Source organism: Dama dama, chromosome 9 (assembly GCF_033118175.1).
Source record: "Dama dama isolate Ldn47 chromosome 9, ASM3311817v1, whole genome shotgun sequence".
In the NCBI taxonomy this organism is placed as follows: Eukaryota; Metazoa; Chordata; class Mammalia; order Artiodactyla; family Cervidae; genus Dama; species Dama dama.
Genome location: NC_083689.1, coordinates 109,783,563 through 109,794,488, shown reverse-complemented (window position 1 = coordinate 109,794,488; position 10,926 = coordinate 109,783,563).

The window sequence follows — 10,926 nt, the reverse complement described above, 5'->3', positions numbered from 1 at the left end:
TGTTTTTCTGTACATTCTTACTGATACTTGTTATTCAGTGTATTAATTTTTCAAAATTCTGATTAATGTGAATAGAATTTCAATGTGGTTGCTATTTTTATCACTGAGTTTGAATACCAAAAATAAAACTTCATTAGCCATTTGGCTTCTTATTATGAATTATATTTTTATATACTTAGACTATTTTCTTTAGATTGCTTGCTTTTTATTACTTTATTTTTTCAAAAATTTACTTTGATACTAATTCTTTGAAAGCTACACATTTCAAAATGTTATTTAGACAATGGCTTGATTTTTCATTTTGTTCTTGGTATTGTTTGCCATATAGAAACTTTAAATTTTATTGTAGACAGATTTATTGATCTTTTCATGATTTGGAATATTTGAGTCTTATTTTTTAATTGGGATATACTTGACATACAATATTATGTAAGTTTAAGGCACATAACGTGTTGATTTGACACATTTTTATATTTCAATATGATTACCGCTGTAGTGTCAGCTAACACCTCCACTATCTCACACATTATTGTGTGTGTGTTTGTGTGGTGAGAGCATTTAAGATCTAGTCTCTTAGCAACTTTGAAGCATATAATACAGCATTGATAACTATAATAGCAAAGTTGTGCATTAGCACTTCAGAGCTTATCATCTTCTAACTGTAAGTTTGACCAGCATCTTCCTAATACCCCCATTTCCCAGCCTCTGGTAACCACCATTCAAGTCTCTGTTTCTGTGAGTTCAAACTTTTTAAGTTCTACATGTGAAATTATACAGTATTTGCCTTTCTCTGTCTGACTTCTATCACTTAGCATAATGCCCTAAAAGTCTATTCATGTTGCAAATGGAAGGATTACTTTCTTTCTCATGGCAGTATAACATTCCATTACACACACACACACACACACACACACACACATAGACACATCACGTTTGTGTTATCTTTTCATCCATTGGGGGACAGCTGTTTCAATAGCTTGCCTATTGTGAATAACGCTACTATAAACATGGGGCTGCACGGACCTTTTTGATCTCCTGTCCTTGTTTCCTTTGGGTGTATTCCTGGAAGTGGAACTACTGAATAACATGGTCATTCTATTTTTCATTTTGTGAGTAACCTCCATATTGATTTCCATAGTGGCTGGACCAATTTACAGTCCCCAAATTCAACAGCACATTAAAAGGATCATATACCGTGACCAAGTGGGGTTTATTTCTAGGGTGCAAGAATGCTTTAACATACGCACATCAGTAAATGCAATATACTTTCTTAACATAAAGAAAAATGAAAATTGTATAACATTTCAATAGATGCAGAAAAAGCATTAGACAATATATGACACTCTTTCATGATAAAAACCATGAACAAATTGGGTATAAAAGGAGATTTCCCTGGAAGTGCAGTGGTTAAGACTTCATACTTACACTGTAGAGGGCAAGGGTTTGATCCCTGGTCAGGGAGAACTAAGATCCCACATGCTGCAGGAGGCATGGCAAATAAATAAATAAAAAGCCGAAGTGCGTGTAAAATGAAGGTACCTCAATGTAGTAAAAGCCTCGTATGACAAACCCATAGTTAGCATCTACTCAATGGTGAAAAGTTGAAAGCTTTTCCTCTAAGATAGTATCAGCAATTTTATTCAGCAGTGCTGTAAGTCCTCACTGGAGCAATCAGGTAAGACAAGTGGGAAAAAGGGCATCCAGGTAGGAAAGAAAGAAGTAAAATTGTCTTTGTTTGCAGACGGTGTGATCTATAGGAATTTCCTATGTTTCTATAGGAAATCCTAGAGACTCAACCAAAAAAAATGTTGAAACTAGTCAATAAATTCAATAAATTTCAAGTTTTATTTTTAAAATTCCTACTGTTAATTCCTAAAAATATCACTTTTTCTTTTCTTTTGTTAGTTTTTAATGTTCTATTCTTTCAAATTAAATGAATCCATTCCTGTGAATCAAGTGGGAATCTGAAACTTTTCCATAAAAATATTTTCGTATTATATCTTATTGAATTGCAGTGCTATTTCACTTAACAAATTCTTATATAGAGAGGGAGATCTTCCTTTCAGCTATTTGTTTTCATCTTATTTGTCTACTGTGCGTTGATACTCACTGTTTAAATTAATATAAGTTTATATTGTACCTTGGTATTCAACGGGACAGGTTATTTTCTTATACTCTTCTTCCTCAGAATTACCTTAACTATTCACGATGCTTGTTGTTCAGTTGCTTATAGTGTCAGAGGAAACCTTTGAAATATACACATTCATTATTTAAAACTCTTTGTAAATGAGGATTTAATCTGATAAATATTATGTAGTATTCAAAGCAAAAGAACTGCTGTTGCTGTGCTTCGTCCTGTCTGACTCTCTGCGACCCCGTGGACCGCAGCACGCCAGGCCTCCCTGTCCATCACCAACTCCTGGAATTTACTCAGACTCATGTCCATTGAGTCGGTGATGCCATCCAACCATCTCATCCTCTGTTGTCCCCTTCTCCTCCTGCCTTCAATCTTTCCCAGCATCAGGGTCTTTTCTAATGAGTCAGCTCTTCTCATCAGGTGGCCAAAGTACTGAAGCTTCAGCTTCAGCATCAGTCCTTCCAACAAATATTCAGGGTTGATTTCCTTTTGGATTAACTGATTTGATCTCCTTGCAGTCCAAAGAACTCTCAAGAGTCTTCTCCAACACCACAGTTCAAAAGCATCAGTTCTTTGATGCTCAGCCTTATTTAGGGTCCAACACTCACATCCATACATGACTACTTGAGAAACCATAGCTTTGACTAGACGGACCTTTGTTGGCAAAGTGATGTCTCTGCTTTTTAATGCACTGTCTAGATTTGTCATAGCTTTTCTTCCAATGAGCAAATGTCTTTTAATTTCATGGCTGCAGTCACAGTCTGCAGTGATTTTGGAGCCTAAGAAAATAAAATCTGTCACTGTTTACACTTTTTCCGTATTTGCCATAAAGTGATGGGACTGGATGCCATGATCTTAGTGTTCTTAACGTTGAGTTTTAATCCGCCTTTTTCACTCTCCTCTTTCACCCTCAATAAAGAGACTCTTTAGTTCCTCTTCACTTTCTGACAAATTAGAGTGGGATCATCTGTGTATCTGAGGCTGTTGATATTTCTCCTGGCAATCTTGATTCCAGCTTGTGATTGGTCCAGCCAGCATTTCACATGATGTACTTTGCATAGAAGTTAAGTAAGCAGGGTGACAATATACAGCCTTGATGTACTCCTTTCCCAACTGTGAACTAGTCTGTTGTTCCATGTCTGGTTCTGGCTCTTGCTTTTTAACCTACATTACAGATTTCTCAGGAGGCAGGTCAAGTGGTCTGGTATTCTCATCTGTTTAAGAATTTTCCACAGTTTGTTGTGATCCACACAGTCAAAGGCTTTATTTAGCATTGTCAATGAAGCAGAAGTACATGTTTTCCTGGAATTCCCTTACTTTTTCTTGATCCAATGGATGTTGGCAATTTGATCTCTGGTTCTTCTGTCTTTTCTAAATCCAGCTTGTACATCTAGAAGATCTCAGGTCACATGCTGTTGAAGCCTGGCTTGAAGGATTTTGAGCATGACCTTGCTAGCCTGTGAGATAAGCACCATTGTGTAGGAGAGTCTGAACATTCTTTGGCCATGCCTTTCTTTGGGCAATTGTTTGTTAGTTTGTTTCTTCTTTCTCTCTTTGGGAATTCTTTCTTAGTGGTAGTAAAATCTTATATGTTAAGTTCTTCATAAGAAATTTTGTTTTTATTCCCCAAATTATTAGCCAGATAACTGCACTTTTTAATCCTCCACCTTTTCACACTGAAAGTCTACTTTTTGCAAAGATGGCATCCCTGTATATGTTTTCAGTTTCTGCCATTTGGCTGGATGGCATCACCGAACGTGAGGAATGTGGGCAAACTCTGGGAGATGGTAAGGGACAGGGAGACCTGGCATACTGCAGTCAAATAGTCAGACACGGCTGAGAGACTGAACAACAAGACCACTCAACAGTCTTTCTACCTTCCCAGATCTTGACTTCTCAAATAAGGGATCATTGGTTCAGTCCCTCTTATTCTAACTTATTTCCAGAGGTGTCTGTAGCCTGCTCAAGACCTGTGGAGGTATTGGGTTGGCCAAAAAGTTTGTTAGGATTTTTCTGTAACATTTTATGGAAAACTTGAACAAGCTTTTTGGCCCAACTGAATAAAATTTTCGTTGTTTATTTTTCTCCCATTTTCACTGTATTAGCCATTCTTCTGCATAGCTTTGATACTGACAATTTCTTAGCATTAAGTTATAATCTTATTTTCTAATTTTTGTTCTATTTTTATTTATTAGTATTTAGTGAGGATATTGAGGGGCTGTTTCATTAATAAATAATTTTTAACTGAATGTCAAGAATGTTTTTTCTAAGAAATTATTTTGCAATTATGGTCTTAATATTGTATACAGGCCTTATATAAGTTGCTATACCTTCTTTTATAATATTAATTAAATTCTAAAATTTGCTTTGTTTTCCATAGGTAGTGAAGTCCTTATTTTGATAGTGAGGTTTTGAGCAGTTAAATGTAACTATGTGGTCATTTCTCATGTATACAAATGTATAATAGTCTTGCCCCCACACAAAATGTTCAGCTTACCTTTCATCGTACTTGAAATATTAAGACATTTAGGGATAATGTGTTCATCTAGTAAAGAGAAAAAAAATTCCTCTGACTGGAGAGTTGTAATCATTTTCAGAAATTTCTGTCTGCTGAGAGTTTCTGTGACCAGAGGTATTTGCTCTTTGCTGACACTATTTAAAGGCCTTTAAAAGATTCAAACTTTTATGAATGCAATTTCATGCCTAGCTTAAGCAAATAATCTATTTTAATGCCTTTTATAGGACTTAAACTTTAGTTCCTTTTTAAAATTTATGATTAAAATCATTAGCCTACAGGCATCTTGACCCTTAGGCAGATGGGAATTCATCTACACTTAGCTAGTCAAGAATGATAGATGAGTCCTTATTACAACTTGCTTCATGGTGTGGACAAACTTTGATAGTGCTTTTATTATCCCTATAGTATCCCTATATCTGTATAAAGCCTTCTATATTCATACATAGGAGGGCCACCATGAGATGACATATTGTTTAATAATCTGTGTAGCTACTCTACTTATGATCATTTATAAGAGTTTTTCCAATCCCAGGAAAAATAAACAGTTATTAACAAGCCTAGAGCTGGTTATATGTCCTTATTTCTCTCTCTCTCTCTTATGGATGCATACAACCTAACTCCACCCTCACCTCTACCCATGGGTTTTAATACACAGTCTTGCTTCATTGTCATTTCCCTCTACTAGCCCAAGTCTTGAGATGTTTTTGTACTGTATTGTTTTCCATCCTTCCTGTGAAAACATTCTTGATTTTACCCACTTGCCCTCTTTTTCAGAATTTCTACTATATCCTGCTCTCCTCTATTTCTGCTTTAGTAGAAGTCCAAGGATTATGCAGCCATGAATGAAATTGCTGGGTTGGGGAAAAAATTCAGGTAGTGGTATCAGATGGTACTAGGTCCTGCTGGCACAGTGGGCCTCATTCTTAGGTATTCAAGGGCTTCTTAACACTTTTCCCCTCGCAACTCCTTGTGCTACATAGTCTCCTTTGCCTGTGTGAAATTCACTTTTTCCTCTCACACAAGCTCGATTCACATTTCTCCTCATGTAAGCGTATCCTCACATGGAAGCCAGCTCCAGCAGGACGTCGTGGTAGATTACAATGACTGAGGTACTGCCTAGGTGTCAAGAACTCTTGCTGAGTGCTTTAAGTGCATTCTTTCACTGCATGCATGGTAAGTCGCTTCAGTCATGTCTGACTCATTGCGACCCTGTGGACTGGAGCCCACCAGGCTCCTCTGTCCATGGGATTCTCCAGGAACGAATACTGGAATGGGCTGCCATTTCCTCCTCCAAGGGATCTTCCCAACCCAGGGATCAAACACACGTCTCTTTACATCTCCTACATTGGCAGGCAGGTTCTTTATGATGAGTGCCACTGGGGAAGCCCATTCTTTCGTTAGGGGAACACAACGAAATCTGTAACCTAGTTGAATGTTTTATTTTCATTTTACCAATGAATAAGATATGGCTAAAAGAAGTGAAATAAAATGGAGAGTAAACAATAGATTTTAAAATGTCTAATCCATTTCAGTCAGTTTAGGAAGTTTAACACTTAACCACCATACAACTTTGCTTCAATATGAGAAGGAAACGCTAAAGCCAAGGTGGGGAAGAAACATCTCCTCAGTACTCAAGGAAACATACCGCATTCGTGTTGTTGATCATTAAGGTGAAGTATCCAGTCTAATGATTTAAAAGAACACATTTTCTTAGATCACTACCATGTATTTGAATATGTCTGTTTCGTTGCGCGCTGTACTCGATGTGATATAAGTCACTAACTCCTGCTGTTAGACGGCAGCAGCAGACGCTCAATGATTCAGACAGCCTGTGCTTGTCGGGAAACGAGGGCGCACACAGCATAAACCATCCCAGATATTGTAATCATGAGTAAAATTTTAATATTTTCCTGATGACTTGATTACTGCTAAACATGTGCCAAATTGGTATCACTGTACACTGAGTAAGATAAAATTGCTGTTTCCAGTTATTTCTTCCTTTTTAGTACTTTTTGACCTTTATATTTTTACTTTTCTTCCTACTCATATTTTTAGTAACACAACATTTTCAGATCTCAAGTCACTTCTTCCGTTTTGTTATTTCTGATGTTTTGTTTTGTTCACATATTTATGTGTATGAGTAAGCTGACACTGCCATTTAAGCTAATTTTTTTGGTCCTTTTTGCCTGCTTTACTTTTTAATTAACATTCACAGAAATTCAGAGGAAACTAATGATATTTTGGAAGACATTGTGAAACATGGAAATGTGTAGAATTATGTATCTTCACCTTACATCTTTCTAAAATAAATTTAAGTTGACTTTCAGAAATACATGCAGAAGATGAAGAACAATTGGTCAGAGGAAACTATGGAAGATGCAATCATGAGAGGAAAAAAATAGGAGATGGAGAGTGCAAAATGTAGACCATAAAATATAAAGATCTAATACATATTCAAAATATTCAAATATATATTTGAAATGACCCTGATGCTGGGAAAGATTGAAGGCAGGAGCAGAAGGGGACGACAGAGGCTGAGATGGTTGGATGGCATCACCGACTCAATGGACATGAGTTTGAGTAAACTCCGGGAGTTGGTGATGGACAGGGAGGTCTGGTGTGCTGCAGTCCATGCGGTCACAAAGAGTTGGACATGACTGAGTGACTAAACTGAACTGACTGAATTTATATTCATTGAACTTTAAGGAATGCAGGAGAAAGGATATGGAGAAGAGGCAATATTTAAGGAAATAATGCCTGATAATTTCTTAGAGTTGGTGGAAGATGCCAATATGCAAACACAGAGGCAAAAACATCTAAAGCAAAGCAAAGCAAATAAAAAGAAATCCACATCTTTTCATTATCATAAAATTTTCATTATCAGCCAGAGAAATAAGATGAAGTAGCTTCGGAAAACTTAAGGGTAACATTAAAAGATGATTTCTCAACAAGTACAGTGAAAGTCAGAAGCTAATGTAATGTCATCTACAGTATAATAAATGAAATTGCCAACAGAAGATCCACCCTATAGGAAATTACAAAATATGGAAAACAAATGCTTCAAGCAGAAGGAAAATAATTTCAGATTATATTAGAAACGAGGAAATAATGAAAATCAAACCCTGTGGTACAGATATAATAAAATATAAATAGTGCTGGTAGTATAAAATTATAGTTGTAGTATATCATTTTGCTTAAAATGCCATGATACAGAGAGAATTACTGTTAGCATATAAGGGAATGAGTGGGACAAATGAAGTTAAGAATTCTTAGGTCATTGTACTGTCCAGAAGGAAGGTAAAGTAACTGATTAAAACAGACAGTAAAACATTACATGTAAATATGTTTTTGTAGAGCAATCTCTGAAAGAAAGTCAAATGCATAATTTACAATAATAACAACAAATGCAAGAGAAGAAAGTGAAAGAGAGCAAAGAGAAAAGATGGAATATATAGAAAACAAAAATAAAATGATAAATTCATACCCAAATATATCAGGTATTATACTTAGTGTACATGAGTGAAATATTTGAGTTATGAGACAAGCATGTCATTCTGGATTAAAAAACAAAAAATATATATACTACTTTCTTGAGATACATACAACTCATAAAAATACAGCTATCCTAAAAGTATGAAAAAAGACTAATCATGACAAAAGAAAACTATATAGCTGTCTTAATAGTTCATAAAGATTTTAAGAGAAAAATCAGTATTAGAATTAAAAAATCCTTTGTAATACTAAAAGATTCAACTTATAGTGCGAGAAAGTGAAAATGAAAAGAGAAAGTCGCTCAGTCATGTCTGACTCTTTGCAACCCCACTGACTGTAGCCCACCAGGCTTCTCTGTCCCTGGAATTTTCCAGGCAAGAATACTGGAGTGGGTAGCCCTTCCCTTCCCCAGGAGATAAAGCTACATTAAATATATATGCAGTCAGTGACATAACCTCAAAATATGTAAAACCAAGACTGAGAGTTGGACAAGGAGACTCAGAAAGAAATACTGAAATCCACCATCTTTATGGGAGATTTTGACACAATTCTCTTGGTACATAGGAGGGGAAAAAAGGAAAACAGACCAAAAAAAAAAAAAAATCAGTAAAGTTAAGGAGTGTTTAAACAGCATGTTTAACAAACTTTCTTCAGTGAATACACATTAGAAAACTCATCCAACAATTGCACAATACACATTCTGTTAAAACACAAAAGACAAGCAGTGCTGGGAAAACTGGTCAACCACTTGTAAAAGAGTGAAACTAGAACACTTTCTAACACCATACACAAAAATAAACTCAAAATGGATTAAAGATCTAAATGTAAGACCAGAAACTATAAAACTCCTAGAGGAGGACATAGGCAAAACACTCTCCAACATAAATCACAGCAGGATCCTCTATGACCCACCTCCCAGAATATTGGAAACAAAAGCAAAAATAAACAAATGGGACCTAATGAAACTTCCTAATTAAACAAAGGAAACTATAAGCAAGGTGAAAAGACAGCCCTCAGATTGGGAGAAAATAATAGCAAATGAAGAAACAGACAAAGGATTAATCTCAAAAATATACAAACAACTCCTGCAGCTCAATTCCAGAAAAATAAATGACCCAATCAAAAAATGGGCCAAAGAACTAAACAGACACTTCTCCAAAGAAGACATACAGATGGCTAACAAACACATGAAAAGATGCTCAACATCACTCATTATCAGATGAATGCAAATCAAAACCACAATGAGGTACCATTACACGCCAGTCAGGATGGCTGCTATCCAAAAGTCTATAAGCAATAAATGCTGGAGAGGGTGTGGAGAAAAGGGAACACTCTTACACTGTTGGTGGGAATGCAAACTAATACAGCCACTATGGAGAACAGTGTGGAGATTCCTTAAAAAACTGGAAATAGAACTGCCATATGACCCAGCAATCCCACTCCTGGGCATACACACTGAGGAAACCATATCTGAAAGAGACATGTGCACCCCAATGTTCATCACAGCACTGTTTATAATAGCCAGGAAGCAACCTAGATGCCCATCAGCAGACGAATGGATAAGGAAGCTGTGGTACATATACACCATGGAATATTACTCAGCCGTTAAAAAGAATTCATTTGAATCAGTTCTAATGAGATGGATGAAACTGGAGCCCATTATACAGAGTGAAGTAAGCCAGAAAGATAAAGACCATTACAGCATACTAACACATATATATGGAATTTAGAAAGATGGTAATGATAACCCTATATGCAAAACAGAAAAAGAGACACAGATGTACAGAACAGACTTTTGGACTCTGTGGGAGAAGGCGAGGGTGGGATGTTTTGAGAGAATAGCATCGAAACATGTATATTATCTAGGGTGAAACAGGTCACCAGCCCAGGTTGGGTGCATGAGACAAGTGCTCGGGCCTGGTGCACTGGGAAGACCCAGAGGGATGGGGTAGAGAGGGAGGGGGGAGGGAGGATCGGGATGGGGAACACATGTAAATCCATGGCTGATTCATGTCAATGTATGGCAAAAACCACTATAATATTGTAAAGTAATTAGCCTCCAACTAATAAAAATAAATGAAAAAAAAAAAAAAAAGACTGAGGGAAACCAGAGAGAAACTTGAGAGCTATGAAAAACAAGAGAACTATTAAATATGCCAGAATACTGGAATGGGTAGCTGCTTCCTTCTCCAGGGGAATCTTCCCGTCCCAGGAATTGAACCCAGGTCTCCTGCATTGCAGGCAGATTCTTTACCGTTGGAGCCACCAGGGAAACACATTAAATATGTGGAGAAATATAAATTATATATTGTTCTTAATCTGTTTAAAAGATAGGACTCTTTAAAATGTTGTATATTAGAGATGGTATATGTAATATATATCACAAATACAGCATATTATGTTAGCTACTAAAGGAATAGGAGAGAGGAAAAAGAAAAAAATTAATATATAGGCAATTATATTCATCCTCACATAAGAAATATTTCTAACTTCTAAAGCCCTCATTAGTGTAATCTTGATTGGTTACAGTTTATTGTCTTGTGAGAGGTGACCCAAGCTTTCATTTCTGAAGGGTTGTTCCATTAGCGTCGTCCCCATAATGGGTGTTTGAATTTTCCCTTAATTTGTATCACAGAATATGGAAGTATTAAGAGTTGAGTTGATCTAGGCCTTCCCTGGTAGCTCAGTGGTAAAGAATCCGCCTGCCAATGCAGGAGACATGGGTTCGATTCCTGGTCCAGGAGGATCCCTCAGGCTGTGTGGCAACTAAGCCAGCATG